The sequence below is a fragment of the Oreochromis aureus genome, linkage group 3 (genome assembly GCF_013358895.1).
Source record: "Oreochromis aureus strain Israel breed Guangdong linkage group 3, ZZ_aureus, whole genome shotgun sequence".
NCBI lineage: Eukaryota > Metazoa > Chordata > Actinopteri > Cichliformes > Cichlidae > Oreochromis > Oreochromis aureus.
The window spans coordinates 128106772-128112771 of NC_052944.1; positions in this window are offsets into that span (position 1 = coordinate 128106772).

Sequence of the window (6000 nt, forward strand, 5' to 3'; positions counted from 1 at the left end):
ATTTTCATGCCATCTTCAACCTGAAAAGGTCCAACCAGCTCATCTTTAATAATACCAGCCCACACCAGGACCCCACCTCCACCTTGCTGGCGTCTGAGTCGAAGTGGAGCTCTGTGTCGGGTTTCAAGGACACGGGTGGTAGACAAACAGAAGAAGACGGCCGTAGTGAACGATGTAGCGGTTCCGAATGACAGCAATATCAGGAAGAAGGAACAGGAGAAGCTGGAGAAATACCAAGGGCTCAGAGAAGAGCTCGAGAGGATGTGGAGGGTGAAGGTAACGGTGGTCCCCGTGGTAATCGGAGCACTAGGTGCGGTGACAACCAGGAACAACATCGGAGATCTCTGTCCAGAAGAGCGCAGTCCTGGGAACATCTAAGATACTGCGCAGGACCCTCAAGCTCCCAGGAGGACCCGAGCTTGGATAAACTGCCCGCAGGGGCGAGCTGAGTGTTATATATATATATGTATATATATGTATATATATATATGTATATATATATAGAACTAAAGGGTCCAGTAACCATCACAGTGGCAGACATCCAAGAAAGGGTCTCCAGTATGAAGAGTTGGACAGCACCAGGGCCCGACATGGTTCACGCCTACTGGCTGAAGAAGCTGACTGCACTCCACGAGCGTCTGGCAGCACAAATGAACCAGCTGCTAGTTAACGAGAGACACCCGGAATGGCTAACCGAAGGTCGGACGGTCCTGATCCCCAAGGACCCCAAGAACGGACCGGTCCCATCCAACTACCGACCAATAACCTGCCTCAGTACTACATGGAAGCTCCTGTCAGGCATCATATCGGCTAAGATGAACAGGCACATGGGTCAATACATGAGCGGGGCACAGAAAGGGATTGGCAAGAATACCAGAGGCGCAAAACACCAGCTACTGGTAGACAGAACAGTCAGCCGAGACTGCAAGACCAGACTGACCAACCTGTGCACAGCCTGGATTGATTACAAGAAGGCCTATGACTCAGTGCCCCACAGCTGGATACTGGAATGCCTAGAATTGTACAAGATCAACAGGACCCTAAGAGCCTTCATCAGGAACTCAATGGGAATGTGGCACACAACACTAGAGGCCAATTTCAAGCCCATAGCACAAGTCACCATCAAGTGCGGGATCTACCAAGGAGATGCTCTGTCCCCACTGCTGTTCTGCATAGGCCTGAACCCCCTCAGTGAGATCATTAACAAGACTGGCTATGGATACCGACTACGGAACGGAGCGGTTGTCAGCCACCTCCTGTACATGGATGACATCAAGCTGTATGCCAAGAGTGAACGAGACATCGATTCACTGATCCACACTACCAGGCTATACAGCAATGACATTGGAATGTCATTCGGGCTGGAGAAGTGTAGTCGGATGGTAACAAAGAGAGGGAAGGTAGTCAGAACTGAAGGGATTGAACTACCAGAAGGCAACATTGCAGACATAGAGGACAGTTACAAGTACCTGGGGATCCTACAGGCGAATGGGAACCATGAAGAGGCCGCTAGGAAAGCTGCAACCACCAAGTACCTGCAGAGGGTCAGGCAAGTCCTGAGGAGTCAGCTGAATGGTAAGAACAAGATCCGGGCCATCAACACCACGCCTGCCCGTGATCAGGTACCCTGCTGGGGTAATAGGCTGGCCAAAGGAGGAGATAGAAGCCACTGACATCAAGACAAGAAAGCTCCTTACCATGCATGGAGGGTTTCACCCCAAGTCTAGCACCCTGAGGTTGTACGCTAAGCGGAAGGAAGGGGCCGAGGACTGGTGAGTGTCAGCACCACAGTCCAGGATGAGACAAGAAACATCCACGAATACATCACGAAGATGGCCCCAACTGACAGTGTGCTCAGTGAATACCTCAGGCAGCAGAAACCCAAGAAAGAGGAGGAAGGCGAGGAACCATCATGGAAGGACAGGCCCCTGCACGGTATGTACCACCGGCAGATAGAGGAGGTGGCTGATATCCAGAAATCCTACCAGTGGCTGGACAAAGCTGGACTGAAAGACAGCACAGAGGCACTAATCATGGCAGCACAAGAACAAGCTCTGAGTACAAGATCCATAGAGGCTGGGGTCTATCACACCAGGCAAGACCCCAGGTGCAGGCTGTGTAAAGATGCCCCAGAGACAATCCAGCACATAACAGCAGGGTGCAAGATGCTAGCAGGCAAGGCATACATGGAACGCCATAACCAAGTGGCCGGCATAGTGTACAGGAACATCTGTGCCGAGTATAACCTGGAAGTCCCAAGGTCAAAATGGGAGATGCCCCCAAGGGTGATGGAGAATGACTGAGCTAAGATCCTGTGGGACTTCCAGATGCAGACGGACAAAATGGTGGTGGCTAACCAACCGGACATAGTGGTGGTAGACAAACAGAAGAAAGGCGGCTGTAGTGATCGATGTAGCGGTTCGAATGACAGCAATATCAGGAAGAAGGAACAGGAGAAGCTGGAGAAATACCAAGGGCTCAGAGAAGAGCTCGAGAGGATGTGGAGGGTGAAGGTAACGGTGGTCCCCGTGGTAATCGGAGCACTAGGTGCGGTGACTCCCAAGCTAGGCGAGTGGCTCCAGCAGATCCCGGGAACAACATCGGAGATCTCTGTCCAGAAGAGCGCAGTCCTGGGAACAGCTAAGATACTGCAAGAGGACCCTCAAGCTCCCAGGCCTCTGGTAGAGGACCCGAGCTTGAAGGATAAACCGCCCGTAGGGGCGTGCTGGGTGTTTTTATATATATATATACGTATACAAAACACTCAGCTCGCTTAGCTCGCCCCTCTGACTCTCACAAAAATTTGCCGGTCTATCCTTTAAGGGTCCTCCACCACAGGCCTGGAAGCTTTGTCCACCTTTTCCCCTTTCTTTACATCATAGATTTCTACTTCTAAACTTAATAGAATAGGGCAAAGCCATTAGTAATCATCCCCACACAGTCAAAGCATGTAGACGTTGTAGCTATTATGGTCTTCTGTTCTGTTTGTAGTTTATCCTGTTCTTTCCTCTTTTTTAATTAAAGTATCAACAAAATTAGCCTTCCTTTTGGCAAGAAACTAATTCAGGATCCATGGACTAATAGCACCCGTATTCACAGGAAATTAATTATTTAATGATTTGCCTGTTACCAGTGTAGAATTATAGGGACTATTTTACATAACCATCATCTTGTCATTGCATTAATTATCATTTCATCCAAGCATTTATTGAAGCTGCTGGCATTATGTTATAATTTATATTATAGGGGTTATCATAATCAAATATTAACATGTTTATTACAGGTGCAGTATAACTACTTTAAAATGATTGAGTTAAATATATATATATCATAACTCATATGCTGAGTATATTGTTACAGTAAAATAGTAGCTGAGCAAAGGCCTGAATGTATTCAGCTTCTTGTGGTATTTGAGTTTGCTTAGTTACAGGTGACGGAAGGATGTCCAGTCCATGGTGACCTCGAAGGCCTTAGGTCATCACTATATTCGGAAGAGTATGCCACAAGGAGGAACCTCTATGTTGCAGTTAATTCTTAAAATACATGAATGTTCTGTACATGCAAATTATGTGCTTGTAAACGCAAGAAGGGGCGTTACAATACCCTGATGTTATATAAAAGCAATCTAGAGTGTATTTTGGGTAGAGATGTACAACTGCTTTGCAGTTTGCACCTCTCCACGCTGCGTGCATTCATTAAAATCAATTGTTTGAACGGCCTTTTCTGGACTATCATTGTTTTACTCTCGTCCTCAATTTCGAACCCGTAACATTTGGTGCATTTGGCCGAGGTTGAGGGAGAAAAGTTGGAGGTTGAGACTGAGAGGGTCCAAGGCGCTCGAACAAGCAGACACGAGTCAGTGGTCGAAGTGAGTGGACATAAGCCGGCTTATTCAAAGGTAAGGCACTACCTGTTGAAGTATTTCCAAAATGTGCCAGATTGGACATGAGAAATTAAAGTCTACTTACTGAAATTACTGGTAAATGTCTCTTTTGATTTTGGTGAAAATCTCATGAGAAGTTGAAGTTGAAGTAATGATAAGTTATAAGTAAAAGTGAGTTAGAGTCTCACTAAAGGTACCGGGTTAAAGTCCCAAAGGAATAAGAATAAAGAGGATTTAGAATAAAGAGGATTTAGAATAAAGAGAATTTAGAATAATAGGTAATTGGTGAAGTTTGTGACATTAAAGTCTCAATTGAATATAAAGCCGGGCTTGGACACCGATATGGTGGGTTTGTGATTTTTGGGGTGTCTTCAAAATAATTAAATTGTATAGAGCGGGACTCTGGGAGTCTAACAAGTGCATTTGTCGGAAGGTGACGCTTCCAAGTTGTCGGTGACGATCGACAGCTACCTCGGGAGGATAGTTCACTTGGCAAGTGTGGAGAACTACGACACTCCAAAATAGCCACTGACTGGGTCAGTTTACCGTCCGGGGCGGTGGTGTGCACTTTTTTGGTTAGTAGAAACCGGGTTTCGGGCGTCTACCTTTTGACTTAAAACTTCGGGGAAGCCTGGGATGTGAAGTGTCCCCAAAACAGGGCTTCTTGGCAGGGGTTGAGTTGGTTGACGCTTTTAAATTGTGTTAGGGCATTAGATATGTGACCACGGCCGGGGCGGGACTGGTTAAATTGATCATAAAAACTCAGGAGTTTGTCCCTTGGAGGGTTAAGTTAAAGTTTTGTCTAAATTCGGTAGGTTCTGCAATTTCAGGCCTTGTAAATATTTTTAAGATATCAGACGTCTCTGTGTTATAATTTTTATGTTTGTATATAGGCTCTGTCTGCCACGGGCACTGCAGCAGGCTGTTTATTTTGAGAGTGTGTCTGTGTTTATGTAAATGAGATGCCTGTGACTTATTTAGAGTGACATTTCCTGTTTACTAATGAGTGGCTAATGACTGACTGCAGAGCCAGGGTTAAGGACGACTTCAATCTGTGTTTTAAGGGAAGAAATGCAGTTTATGTTTATTATATTTGTGTGACTGTTGTTGATTATGATAAGTATTTCATGATAACTGTAGAATATGAGTATGGGGTTTGCTTGACACGTGTCTGTACTAGGTAAAACTGTGTAAAACTGATAGGAAGTTTATAGGGACTGCTACACATGGCTGATGCCTGTATTTAAGACGCTGGAGTTGTTTATTACAATATTGTAAGTAAAGTTTTATTTCTTGCCATGACTGTATGACTTTTGCGGGTTTTGAGATAGGATACATAAACTGTTGATACTTAAGACCGTTATCTGGGTTCTGAGAACTGAAATTGAATTTGAGATAATTTAATTAATAAATATGTCTGCAAGCCATGTGTGTTTTGGGGTGTCAAGTAAGATGTTTTAGGATTTTTAGATGGGTTTTGTTTCAGTTTGAGATAATATATATACAGTTACATTTTCTGTGTGTGTCGTTGAGTGACAACATGCGCAGTTTAAATTGGGCGCTGTTCCTTCCTCTTTTTAGTTTCAAAACACAAAGGCTGTGAGATTAAAAATTACTGTGAGTAACGGTTTGACTTTTGACTAGGGAAATAATATGCTTACTTTTGGGTCTATGAAGATATTTGACCTTCAGTGAGGTTATGAGAGGTTTCAGTTTTCTTTTTCTTTTTTCTTTTGACTTGCTCTTTCTGATCATGGAAGGCATGTCCAAAATACTCGTATGAAAGCGTATTTTGTGTGATTTTAATTGTGTGAATGCTGTCAGTATTTGATTTGAGTGACTGTGTGATTTGTCTGAGTAAGTGAAAAGGGGAAGTTTGAAAAGAGAGAAAGGCAGTGCGTGTGAGACGATTTATGGCGTCTGAAAGAGGTTAGAGCATTTAAAAGGTGTGTATGGAATAAAGGAGTGTGGAATATATTTCTTGTGTGATGAAAAGTAGGATGTGCTAAAGTTTGAAAGTGTTTTTAATTCAAAAAACAAAAACAAAGGAGTTAGATTAGTTTGAGGAACAGGAAATATTGCTCTGTCTACCGGGGCTGCAGCGACAGGAAATAGTG